General features: G+C 39.4%; 1 protein-coding gene across 5 annotated transcripts in view; it reads left to right on the forward strand.

Moving 5' to 3' along the window:
- The first annotated feature begins 1,121 nt into the window (after window positions 1-1,121).
- Window positions 1,122-14,052, forward strand: part of Acaca (acetyl-CoA carboxylase alpha) — a 226,922-nt gene continuing 213,991 nt past the window's right edge. For 2 of the 5 annotated variants that reach the window (XM_026398067.2, XM_077801006.1), the window contains exon 1: window positions 1,257-1,274. The gene's annotated coding sequence lies outside the window, so the exon portion shown is untranslated. Of the gene's footprint in view, window positions 1,280-14,052 lie in introns of all 5 variants that reach the window. The other 3 variants (XM_077801005.1, XM_026398068.2, XM_026398066.2) reach the window with 3 other exon arrangements.

A 14,052-nucleotide genomic window follows, 5' to 3' on the forward strand; every position in this document is an offset into this window, starting at 1 on the left:
ACCTCTCTTGGCCTTCTTGTGTTAGGATTGGGAAAATAGTCTGGATGTTTCACTAAATTTCTGGCAGGGGTTAGAATTCACTCCATTCTTGTCAAGTATGATTTTCTCAAATTTTCATTGTGTCCTTGCTCAGAGGATGAACTGTGTTGGGACTCCTTCCAATTACTACTAATTTTCAACAGAGAGCCACTATTAAACTAAAGTCTTGCTATGAACTTAACTGACAAAACTAGAAAAGTTGGTTGAGTTCACCTCAAAGGCTTGGTGTAACCCCAGTGAAAGATGGAAGACACTCTGAGAAATCAGGAACTCACTGGCACCTACTTTCCCTGCTGGGCAGGCAGGACTGTTGTTCTTTGCAACACTGTCCTTCTCACTTAACATCCTTTACTAAGTCTCCCTTCAATTCTCCAAGATTCAGCACCTACAACTCCTTTGGGGTAGGCTGCTTTGGGGCTGAGGAGCAAGCAAAGGAAGTTCCAGAATAGGGATTAGTTAGTCTGCACTAACTTGGAATCCAACCTGTGTGCAATTGATGGACACAATAGCCACCTTTTCAGGGTGATAAGATTATATACTCTACGGTCCAAACGAGGCCGGCTCACTGCCTATCCCTTTCAGCCCGCCCCGGTTCTGATCTCCACTCCCGGCGTTATAAGTGGAGATCAGAACCGGCAAGTCCCAGGCCTTCACTTTCCGCGGCCCCGGACGCCTCTATCCTTGATGGGAGGTGCAAGTGGGAGCATTTCCTCCACTTCCCTCTCTGCCAGGAGAGGGAGCCGACTGGCTGGCCCAGCAACCGCCCGAGCCGAAGGGGCGCCGGGGCCACGCGGGGCCCGCCCTCGCGCCTCTGGGCCCCGAATGGCAGAGCCGCACTCGGACCATCGGCATCGCCTCACGTCGCCCCGCCCCGCGCCGCCCTCCCATTGGCTCTCGCCGCCCTCGGGCCCGCGGATCGCCCCCTCCCGCACCCCCCCACCCCCAGCCGTCCGGACCGCGCGACAGCCCGGAGCGGGGTCGGAGGTGAACGGCCTCGAGTAACCCCGGACGTAGTCACCTCATGGGGCTCATGGGCTGAGGTGGGCGGAGGGGGCGGGCCGGGGGCGGGGCGGCTCCTGTGGAGCCCCGCCCTCCCCTCCTCCCCTCCCGGTGCCCGGCCGGCCTGTGCAGCGAGCCTGTCAGCCATCGCCCGAGCTGCGGGCATCTCCTCCCGCCCAGCACTGCCTCCGCGCGGGGATCCGGGATTGCCGGGCCGCGGACGCTGCCAGCTTGAGGTGAGGTGAGGCCCGCTTCAGAGCCTGGGATATTGAGCTGGAGAAGCTGGGGCTGGGGAGGGGCGGTGGCCGGCCGGGGCCGCTTCTCAGCCTCCGCCGGCACGCGGCGCGGGCTCCATCCAGACCTGGTGCCGGGCAGCTCGGCAGCTTTGGGGCCTTTAGGTCCCCTTCCGACAGCCATGTGTGTGTGGGGGGTCTGGAGTCTCGGGATGGGGGATTAGGCCCCGGAACTGGGAGGCGTGCAGCCTAGGAAGGGACTGGGACCTCAGCCTGGAGCTCACCTTCTCCTCCTCCCGCCCCAGCGTGGTCTGATTCCTATCAGATCCCTCTGGAGTCCGACTGAGGGCCTGGGCGAAGACGACCACGTGGGAGTGGATGTTGAGGGTTGGGTCTGGTTTCATTCAAAGTCTTCCTCTCTCGCAGAGTGAGGTGTGGGGTGCACAGACACGGGCTGCTGTTGCTCCGACTGTGTCTTTGTATGGTGGTGAAAGCCCGGGCCAGGAGGGCTGTCCCTTGCCAGTTCCTGCTCGCAGGATTTTAGGTTTTCAGTGAGGAACGTAGTAAATGTAGGTGCCTGTAGTTACTCATTCGCATTTGCTGTATTGATTAAGTACAGCTGTTGGAGATGGGACGTAGGAAGGGATGTGAGGCTAAAGATTTCAGAGGAAACGTGCGTGAAGGTCCTGCCCGGGTCTGGGCCAACATTATTTTTGGATTTGGAGACGAGCAAGTGGCCACTAGTGGACGCTTGAAATAAGCTCTAAAAATCAGGGACTTCATGTAGGCCTTGTATTTTTATAGAAGCTTATGGGACCCTAACAGATTGGAGAAATAATTTCAGATATTTTTGAGATTTAGGATTAAAATCAAAAGACTCTAGGACTTTTCCGAGTCTTCTTAAGCAGTGTTTTTAGAAGTCTCTTAATGTGCAGAATAAACCTAGTATCTTGGTCTTCCTTCTCAGAAATTTGTCTCCCTGATTTTCTCTCTGGTTCTTTTTTCTATTTATTTATTTTTTCCTAATCCAAAGTTCTTATGAAAAACATGCTGTTTCTTTTCCCTTCGTGGGTAAAAGTACTTTGATTTGTCTCTTGCTCCTTGATGGGGATGCTTTGGACATCTGTGTTGAGGATTTCTGTGCTGCCCATTGGACGCACTGTTCAGGAAAATGTTGTCTAGTATAGCAAGACTACTTTAAGCAGGGTCCAGATGGGTGCCTACTTGCTACAAAGTAGCAAGTCTCTTTTCACTTCTCTTGCCTCAGTTTCTTTATTTCTAAAGACTATTTTATACATAAGAAAAGGACTGATGTGAACCCAAGAATACATAACATACATTGTAAAGTGGGCATATGAAAGATGTTAAAGGAAAGGTTAAGTATTAATTTATGAATCCATCTATGTTTATTACTGTTGTAGAAGTTTTATTTTATCAGTGCAAATAGAAATTCATCAAACATAGATTGAATTGTTCCCAAAATGGAAGGAAAAGTTGGGAATTTCACTTAATGAATTTATACTTCAGACAATGATTAGGTAATGTCAAAGAACTGGCATTTTAAAAGCCAATCTCAGAGAACTCTCATTTGATGTTGACTTCTCTAAAGTGCCATGAGCAAGTTCAGGTATAGTGCACTGTGTAACACTCTACATTATTTTCTTTTCAGTCAATGACTAGGAATTTTTTTTTTTTTTAACCTGTTACATATACTGGTTTAACAGATCTGGGGCTAGTGCTTTTCTTTAGTTTTTTGGGGGGATGATTAATATCCTCATAGTCTTGGGGCTGGGGATATAACTTAGTAGAGTACTTGCCTTGCATGCACAAGGCCCTGGGTTCAATCCCCAGCACTGCAAACAAAAACAAACAAATGAACAAAAACCAATATCCTCACAGTCTTGATTGAAGAAAGAAGTCAATAAAAATAAAAAGTATAGACAGATGCAGTGGTGCACACCTGTAATCCTAGTGACTGGGAGGCTAAGGCAGGAGGATTGCAAGTTTGAGACTGGCCTGGGCAACTTCCTGAGACCCTGTCTCAAAAAATAAAAATGGCTGAGGATGTAGCTCAGTGGTAGAGCCTCCCCTGTGTTCAATCCCCCAGGCTCCCCAGTCTCCTTCCTCCCTCAAAAAGAATAAATAAATAAATTTTGTGAAATAATACATTGGAATTTATTATTTCCAGCTAGGGAGGAGAGGAGAATCTTTTTGCAGTTTGGGGGGGGGGCTGGAGTTGTTATATCATTATCTAACATGTTTTTAAAGATTAATAATTGTAAGAGCTGTGCCTCAAGCATCTTTCCAAACCCTTAAAATAATAAGATAAAGAAGTTATTTGGACTGGGGATATAACTGAGTTTTAGAGTACTTGCCTAGCATGTTTGAGGCCCTCAGTTCAATCCCCAGTACGAGGGGAAAAAAGGGAATAAATACTTTTTTCACTGGCTGAAAAAAGTCTTGATAACTAGTTGATTACCATTTTCAGATAGTCTTCATTGATCTTCCACTTAAACAGATCATTGCCTCAGTAGTTTTTGTTTCTTTAATTTTATGAAACTTTAGTGAGTATTCACTACTTGAATCTAGTGGACTATTTGATGGTGGTATTAAGTGGTTGGGAAACTAACAACTATTGCTACACGGATATTGCACTTACACACAGAGTGTTTCTGATGAATTGGCTGTAAGTTCTTATGAATTGTTCTGCCAGGTAATCTTAAAGTTAACTGTGCTTAAATGATTTGGTTTTCTTAACAATTTGTTACTTATTTATGCTCATGATGTTTAAGGAGGCAAGTAAAAAGTGGCTTCAACAATAAGGGATGTTAAGAGCCCTACCCAGAGTTGGTGACCTCAATTGATCTCAGCTTCCAGTGGTGTTATTTGTGACTTAAGCTCATTTCATCTTTCTAGCATGCCATACTCCTCAACCTTCTGTGTCTACCCCCCACCGACTCCCTTTTTGGGATCTAACTCAGAGCCTTTCATGTGTTAGGAAAGTGCTCTACCAGTGAGCAAAATCCCACCCCACCCCCTTATTTATTTATTTATTTATTGGTACTGGGGATTGAACGCAGGGGTGGTTTACGTCTGAGCCATGTCCTCCAACCCTTTTTATTTTTTATTTTGCAATGGTGTTTCACTAAGTTGTTTAGGGCCTTACTAAGTTGCTGAGACTGGCCTCAAACCCACATCTTTATATAGGAACCATAATATTACCAACCCCATGACATTGGAAACTGAAATTTCATGGCTATACTAGTTACGAAGTAGTCACTTTAGATAGAATAAGCTGTATAATGATTTTCTTTGAAATGATAACACACAGTTTGAAAATTCTGAATGAACTCAAGAAGTTAAATTTGAAAAATAGAATGGGTTTGGGGGACTCAATCTCAAATGAGTAATTGGCTATTTCCTATGATGGAAATTGAATAGACTCACTAATTTTTAGTTCCTAAAAATTTTAGTTCCTAAAAATTATAGTCTGCTTTTGTGGACAGCTTTCAAATCTATCGTTATCATTCAAGTTTGCATACCTGTATGTATATATTCACACACACACTAGGTGGGTGATAAGTAGGTTGATAGGAGCTTGATTAGTTCTCAGGTTCATTAAGAATGATATCAGTAAATGAGCAAGAAGATGATGGATAGCTGGGTTGTTTGCTTCAGTATTTAGTGGTATTCCTGGCTATGGCTAGACAAACTTTCATCTCATAAAGCTCAATAATTTAAAAGAACATTTATTATTATTATTATTATTTAAAAACTGAGTGTGTGTGTGGTACTGGGAATCAAATCCAGGGGCTCTCTACCAACAAGCTATATCCCTGTTCCTTTTCGAGATAGGGTCTTGCTAAATTGCCCAGGCTGGCCTCAAACTTGGGATCCTCCTACCTCAGCCACCCAAGTCACTGGGATTACAGGCATGTGCCACTACACCCAATTTAATAGAACATTTAGTATTGGAAGGTACCTAAGAAAGTTTCTAGTCCAGTATGGCACTTATTGTGAGAGGTGTTGTTGTTTTTTTTTTTTTTTTTTTGTAACAGCACCTGAACCCAGGGGCAATTAACCACTGAGTTACATCCTTGTCCCTCTGCCCTCCTGTCCCTGGGACCTTTTTTAAATGTCTTTTTAAAAGACAGGGTCTCACTAAATTGCTTAGGGCCTCACTAAATTGCTGAGGCTGATTTTGAACTCAATCCTTCAGCCTTAGCCTCGTGAGCCACTGGGATTACAGGTTTGTGCCACTGTGCCCCACTGAGAATATTTTTTTTATCCTATATTCCTGTGGAAAACTTCCAGCTGTATCCATTTCACCATGAATACATCATTCATGGGTCAACAACTTTTTTTTTTTTTAATGTTATAAATTGAACCCAGGGTCTTGTGCATGCTCAGCCTGTGCTTTACTACTCAGAGAAGCCCTCAACCAGAAGTTCTTCATTGTTTTCAACTTAAAATTCTCTTTAAAACTGCATAGGCTGTTTTAACTTCAAAAGGATTAGGAATTGCTTCTTTTTTTTTTTAAGGTAATTTTTCTTTCTTTCTTTTTTATAGCTTTATTTTATTTATTTATTTTTATGTGGTGCTGAGGATCGAACCCAGGACCTTGCACGTGCGAGGCAAGCGCTCTACCGCTGAGCCACAACCCCAGTCCCAGGAATTGCTTCCTTAACCTGTAAATTTCTCCAACTTTGGCTGTCCACCTGCTAATATAAAGTATGATGCCATAAAATATCCAGAAGACTTGGGGATTTAAAAAATTGAGCAGTTTGTCTTTGTCTTTGTGTGTGTGTGTGTGTGTGTGGTCCTGGGGATTGAACCCAGGGATGCTCTGAGCTACATCTCCCACCCTTTGTTACTTTATACTTTGAGACAGGGTCTTGCTAAGTTGCTGAAGCTGACCTTGAACTTGCCATCCACCTACCTCAGGCTTCAGAGTCACTGGTAGGCATGTGCCACCATGCCTGGCCTTAATGTTATTAATTTCTTAATAACTTCCAGAGATTTTATGCATTTTTAAACAAATGCTGGTATATTCTTCCCCCAACATACCCACTTAAGACAAATTGTGAATACTTTATACATTGTTCTTCACTTTTGGTTTCTTAATTTAACATTATAGGAAGACTTTTTATATTTTAATTTTCATAACTTATACATAGTTTAAAAAGTGATAATTTTACTAAGGTGATTATAAAAAACCAATCATCCTCAGCTGCTTCTTAATTTCATTTCTTTTAGTTCATATATTTGTTATATACCCTTTTGTTTGTAAATAACATACTTTTCCTGCTACATCTTGAGTTTTCACTGTTAAGCATTGTCTACTGATTTCCAGATATGGAAAATGAGGATTCACCTCTCTTTTTGCTCCTTACCCTTACTATTCACTTTTACCTTTCCATCCCTGACAACTAACTACCTGCTTGAATCATATTATAACCTTGATTCTATCAATAATTTTACAGTATAAATGTGTAAATCCTATGCAGGACTTAGTTGTATATTATCCCTTTTTTTCTGCATAATTCTTTCTCTGGAATTAATAACAATCTTCATTTTTGTTTAATTTGTATGTATTTATCATTTTTTCACTCTGTACTAGTTCTCTAAATTTCTCAGGACATTGAGATGTGCCAGAATTTTGTTAATTTTTTTTTTTTTTAAAGAGAGAGTGAGAGAGGAGAGAGAGAGAGAGAGAGAATTTTTAATATTTATTTTTTAGTTCTCGGCGGACACAACATCTTTGTTGGTATGTGGTGCTGAGGATGGAACCTGGGCCGCACGCCGGTCGAGCGCGCTACCGCTTGAGCCACATCCCCAGCCCCTTGTTAATTCTTAATTTCTGTAAATCTCAGACTCTTCTGACTGACTCCAACCTAAATTGCTTGCCCTCTGCATCTGACACACAGCTGTACTCATTGGACTCATTCTTCACCATCATCCTGGAGATTCTCCTCACTTCTCTTCTGCTGTGGAGAAATTAGTTTCCATATCTACATATTCTTGGTTTATTTCCTTCATGGTGATGGGGAATATCCTCTAGTGCCATCCTGAGAAAGAATACAGAGGAGGTAAATACTTTTTTTAACTCTTTATTTCCAAAAATTTTAAATATGCAAAGAAAAGTGCAGTAAATACCATTTCCTCCTAATGTAAATTCACCAGGTTTTAACATTTTGCCACATTTGCTTTACCCCTTTTTCTCTCTCATGTGTATATGCTTATATATAAGTATTTTTTTATGAATCACTTCAAGGTAAATTGAAAAACTTCTTGACACTTTACCCCTAAGTATTTGTTTCTCCTAAGTATTATTAAGTTTTCCCCTTTGTCCTAGTAATATCTTTATAACTATTTTTAAATTCATGACACAGTCAAGAATCAGGCTGTACATTTATTCTCAAGTGTTTTTAGTCTTAATCCAGAATAATCACCTTATCCTTTTTGTCTTTTGTGGCATTTGTCTTTCATTGCCATTTTTTTTTAAAATATTTTTTTTTAGTTGTCGATGGACCTTTGTTTTATTTGTTTTTATGTGGTGTTGAGAATTGAACCCAGTGCCTCACACATGCTAGGCAAGTGTTCTACCACTGAACAACCCCAGTCCCTCACTAACATTTTTTTTAAATTTTATTTTTTAATTTTAGGTGGAGACAATATCTTTTATTATTTTACATTTATGTGGTGCTGAAGAGAGAACCCAGTACTTCATGCACGGTAGACAAGGGATCTACACTGAGCCTCAGCCCCAGCCCACATGACTGACATTTTTGAAGATTGCAGACTAGCTGTCTTGAAAAGCGTCCTGCAGGGCTGGGGATGTGGCTCAAGCAGTAGTGCATTCGCCGCTCGCCTGGCATGCATGTGACCCGGGTTCGATCCTCAGCACCACATACCAACAAAGATGTTGTGTCTGCCGAGAACTAAAAAATAAATGTTAAAATTTCTCTGTCTCTCTCCTCTCTCACTCTATCTTCCTGCAATCTGGATTCATCTGATTGTTTCATCTTGATTAGATTCAAATTAGCCCTTTTATAGGCTTGGGGTGTAGCTCATGTAGAATGCATGAGGCCCTTGGTTCAATCCCCAACACGAGAACAAAAAATGAAAACAAAAACCTACATATATAGCATTGCATACTTCTAATTACATCACATCAGGAGGCATAGAATGTCATATTGTCCTAATAGTGATGTTTGTTTGAATACTTAGTTAAGACGGTGTAAAAGTACATTTCCCTCCTAATAATTAGTGTATAATTTGTGAGGTGATTTATTTTAAGACTAAGAATATCTTGTTTTCCAATATCCTTTTACCCAATGGTTTTAGCATATATCCATGATGCTTTCCAATATCAATTTTTGCATTGGTATCTATAAAATGAAATATGTATTCTAGGAGGTAATTATTTTAAGTGTTTGCTGTTTGGATATATCTTTATTCTGTCCTTACAGTAGAACAGGAAGTGATTGGGTCTAAGTTGGAAATAATTTTCTTTCAGAATTTGAAGCTATTATTTAATTACGTTCAAGTTTCCAGTATTATTGCTGATGAGTCTGAAAGGCATTCTTATATGCCAACTTTTTTTTTTTTTTTTCCTCTCTAGAAGCTTGTAGGATCTTCCTTTGTGCTCAGTTTTTGATATTTAACTGATGTACCTTGTTATGTGTTTTTAATTCATTGTGGTAGGAACTTTTTTCTTTTTTAATGAGGTGCTGTGGATTAAACCAAGGGCCTGGAGCATGCTAGGCAAACACTCCACCACACAGACAATTAGTGGACTCTTTTTTTTTTTTTTTTTAAAGAGAGAGGGGGGGAGAGAGAGAGAGAGAGAGAGAGAGAGAGAGAGAGAGAGAGAGAGAGAGAGAATTTTTAATATTTATTTTTATTTTTTTTTAGTTCTCGGCAGACACAACATCTTTCTTTGTATGTGGTGCTGAGGATCGAACCCGGGTCGCATGCATGCCAGGCGAGCACGCTACCGCTTGAGCCACATCCCCAGCCCAATTAGTGGACTCTTAAAGTCTGGCAATCAAGCCCTTTAATCCTCAGATGTTTTATTGAATTGTTACATTAATTACATTTTGCTCTCTATTTTGTTCTCAGTTTTGGCAGTGGTTCTTCTTCATATTTGGACCTTCTAAACAGGTTCTGTAATTTTCTTATTTTTTCTTTCCTGTTATTTAATCTGACTTCTTAATTTTGATTCATAAAAACTCTTTCCTCAATTTTATCTTTCCGCTTGGTTTTAAAATTTTCTTTGATTAGATTTTTAACTTTTAAGAATTATTTCTTAGTGGAATGCAGTGGCCTGTGCCCATAGTCTCAGAAAGATCACTTGAGCCCAGGAGTTTAAAACCAACCTGGCAACATAGTGAGACTTGTAACTCAGAAAATATGCAAATCAATAACAACAAAACAAAACAAAAAATAAATAAATAAAAAATAAAAGGAGAGAGAGAGAGAGAGAGAATTTTTGTCTTGAATGTTTTTGAAAATATGCCATTCATGGGTTGGGGTTGTGGCTCAGTGGAAGAGTGCTCGCCTAGCATATGTGAGACACTGGGCTCAATCCTTAGCACCACAATATTCTGTCGATCTACAACTAAAAAAATTTTTAAAAATGCCATTATGTTTTATGTATGTAATATCTTGTCTTAGCTCTTTTAGAATAATAATGATAGTTCTTCAGACTCCAGATGTTTTTAAGATAGTAATTTTAGACTTAAAGGAAAGTTGTAAATGTAGTGCTTAGAGTTCCCACATACCCTTGACCAAGTTTCACTAAATGTTAATATTTTATATAGCTACAGTACCCTTATCACAGTTAAGATAATAATACTGAGGGCTAGGGGTGTAGCTCAGTTATAGAGTACTTGCCTGGCATGCAGGAAGCACTGGGTTCAATACCCAGCACTGCAAAAAAAGAAAAAGAAAGGAAGAAAAATTTACATTGGTACAATAGTAGTACCTAAATTATAGACCTTATTCAGATTTGCCCACTTTTTTCCCCCCTGATATGTTTTTATGTTCTATTACCTAAACCAGGATACCACATTGCATTTTCTTTTTCTATAAGCAGTTATTTGTTTTTTTGTTGTTATTTGTTAATTTTTGTGGTACTGGGGATTTAACACAGAGACACACTTGGGATTTAACTCTAGTCCATTTTTAAAATTTTGAGGCAGGGTCTTGCTAAATTGCTGAGAGTCTTGCTAGGTTGCTGAGGTTGGTCTCCAATTTGTGATTCTCCTGCCTCAGCTTCCTGAGTTGCTGAGACTACACCACTGTGACTGGCAATTATTTGTTTATGATTCTTTCATGTTGGACACTTTTCTCAGACATCTGATAATCCTTATTTTCTGCTCATATGTTTTTTGGTAGGGGGATTGAAAAGGTGATTAGAAAATTAGTGGGGCTGAATGATCTGGTTAGGCAACTTAATTAGGGAACTTCAGTGTTACTAATTTCAGGGTTTGTTTTTGTTTTGTTTCCTGGCTGGTAATATTCTACAAAGAAGGATTCTGGAAATTCTTACCCAATATGTTTATTTAATTTATCCATTTTCAATAAGGTCCCCTGCCTGCCCTCTACCATTACTGGTATATCCCCCAGTCTAGAAAAACTTATCTCCAGAGAGTAAACCTTCTTCTTCTTTTATTTATTTTTTAAAATATTTCCCTCTCCCTCTCCCACCTTCAGTCCGAGAATAGCAGGCACCTGGCTTCATTAGTTGGGGGGAAAAAAAAATCTGATGATGTGAAGCTTCTGAAACAATTTCAACCAATCCTCATTTTATTTAACTCTTTCACCTGCACAGGTGAAATGTTTTAGAGATCATGTGATATAAATTTTATTTATTCTTAGTTTTACACAAATGAGTGATAATTCAGTTAATTCAGTTTTCTTCAATTTGTCCAGTTGCTTTCCAAGGAAATGATCTTGCTCTTGTCTCCCTTCATTTTTTTTTTTGTTTGTTTGTTTGCTTTTGGTTTGCTTTTAAAAGTCTTTCTTTGTGGCTTATACCTTAAAATAAATACAAAATGTTAATATTTTATATAGCAACAACAACAACAACAATAAAACTTTATACTTTTGTTTCAGTGGACTTTCAGGAAGAAAAATGTAGATATGTGTTAAACTCATATTTATTCAATAGTTTTGCAAGACTTCTTTAGAGATTTCTTGAAAAATGCAGAAGCTTGCACTAGCTTAATCCTTAAAAAATATTTCTTATCCCTGGACTGAGACATGGGAATTAGGACAGATAATTACATTAGTTTTATTTTCTCTGACTGCTATACCCTAAAGAAATACTCTCTTCGTTTACCCCCCTCCCTTCCGCCCCCCAAAAAGTCTGTAGCTGGCTCTTGAAGGAAATTATCTCAAACTGTTGTGATCATTCAGATCTAGTGTTGCTCATAAGTCATCAGATTCTACCATCTGGATTTGATTTAGATTTTCTTTCTACATGGACTTATATGTTTACCCCCTTTTTGGATTTTTCCCTTAATTCTTTATCCCTAATGTCTTCCTACCCCCAGAAAGTCTTTCTTGATTTGATCCCTTTCCTCATTATTAACTCCTTCAAGTTTGGATAAAATACCCTTCTATGTTTCCACCAAGTATTTATTATATTACTGTAATTGTGTTTCTGAGTGTCACAGCCACTCAGCCTAGGATTAAACTTTATTTATTTTTGAATACATAGCATCTGCCTCACTATTTGGATCATGAGCTTTTATTTTCATATTTAAAACTTGCAAGAAAATAAAAAATAGTTTTAAAAATTCTCTGTAACCCTCTATAACACGGAGTTAATACTGAAGTCCATTAAAACATCATCAATAAAATGAACAAATGAAAAAAGGCCAATTCAGTTATTTATGGAAAAAAATGAATTTACTATAGTTTGAAAGACAGGGACATGTTGTAATAGGCTTGGATACTTTTATCAATAGCTATAAAAACAAATTGATGCCCAGTATGGTGGCTCCTGCTTATAATCCCAGTGTTTTGGGAGATTGAGGCAGGAGGATGGCAAGTTTGAGGCCAGCCTGAGCAATTTAGCAAGACTCTGTATCAAAATAAAATGGGATGTAGCTCTGTGGGAGAGCACCCCTGGGTTTAATCCCTAAGTAAGGAAGAAAGGAAATTGGGGGAAAAGTGGAAGGAAGGAAAGAATAGAAGAGAGTTTATTGCTGCCTGTTTATTAGAATTGCTTGGAAAATAAATGTCATTTGAGTTCAAGGAGAACATGATAAGTTTGGTAAAGTCTGATGTACTTACTTAGAGAAATATCTGTGAAAGAAATTCATTTAGACTTTTAAATAGGCACATTAACTATAATTAGTGTAATTTCATTTTCAGAAACAAAAGGCACAGTTCCAAAGCCTTTTGCAAAAATTTTATTTTATTCCTGCCCCCTCCCCTCTTTTTTGGTACTGGAGGTTGAACTCAGGGGCTCTTGGGGCCCTTGATCACTGAGCCACATCCCCAGCTCTATGTTGTATTTTATTTAGAGATAGGGTCTCACTGAGTTGCTTAGCGCATGCATCACCGTTGCTGAGGTTGGCTTTGAACTCAAAATCCTCCTGCCTTAGCCTCCTGAGCTGCTGGGATTACAGTGGCCCCTCCTGTGCCACTGTGCCTGGCTTATTTTTTCCTCTTTTGTCGTGCTGGGAATTAAATCCAAGGTCTTGGGTATGCTAGGCAAGTGCTCCACCACTGAGCCCCAAATATTTTCAAGAGCCCCCAAATAAAAGTCCAAGAACTTTTAAATAAAAGAAAATTTGACTTTGTGAACAATTTGTATACTGAAGAAAATAATTTTTATATGGATAGGCAGACTATCCTATAACCAAAAAACAGGGCTCTTTGGAGGTGATAAGACAGCAACTGTATGAGGCTTACCCAAAAGTAAACTCCATTCTTTGTTCTCTTTCTGGAGAAGTGTTAACCTAATTCATGGCAAGGCTTTAGGAATCCCAAAATAGTAGGTAGGGAAAAATGTGTAGGAGGATATATATTTTGTCAGGAAAGGGTTCATAGCTTTTATCAGATTTCCTATAGCGTCTTGACCTAACAGGGTTTAGAAACCATTGATTTAGATACTTACTGTGTTTGCTTTGTAGTAAAGGCATAAAGTGGAAGGGATGGGAGAGTAAGAATTAGTTGTAACTGTAAGATTTTTGGATACAGTTTACAGTGAAATGTCAATTACATCATGACCTAAGTATAGGTCATGTGTAACTGAAACAAAAATTTGCAGAACTATAGATACCTTCATAAAATATGATTCACTTTTAACATTTTCTCTTTTATTTCATTTAGAAAAATATTGATTGAAAATCATCAGGTTGATTTATTAATACTCTGCTGGGTGATGACCCAATCTTTGAAAAACACTGGCCTACTATATTACAGTTTACAGAACACTTTCACATACTCTGTCTACATAGCAGTCCCATGAAGTAAATATGATCTTTTAATTTTTATACATAAAGTAGCTCTGCAATGTTAAGTGACTTGCTCATTTCCATTGTCAGTACTTTACAGAGTCAGAGTTTCAACCTGGGTCCTTTTTATTTTTTGTTTTGTTCTGGTACTGAGCACTGAACCCAGGGTACCCTAAACTGAGCTTCATCCCCAGTCCCTTTTTATTTTTTATTTTGAGAGAAGTCTTGCTAAGTTGCCCAGTCTGGCCTGGAACTTGCAATCCTCTTGCTTTGTTCTTCCAAATTGCTGGGATTACAGGCTTGGA

This window comes from Urocitellus parryii, chromosome 7, assembly GCF_045843805.1.
Source record: "Urocitellus parryii isolate mUroPar1 chromosome 7, mUroPar1.hap1, whole genome shotgun sequence".
In the NCBI taxonomy this organism is placed as follows: Eukaryota; Metazoa; Chordata; class Mammalia; order Rodentia; family Sciuridae; genus Urocitellus; species Urocitellus parryii.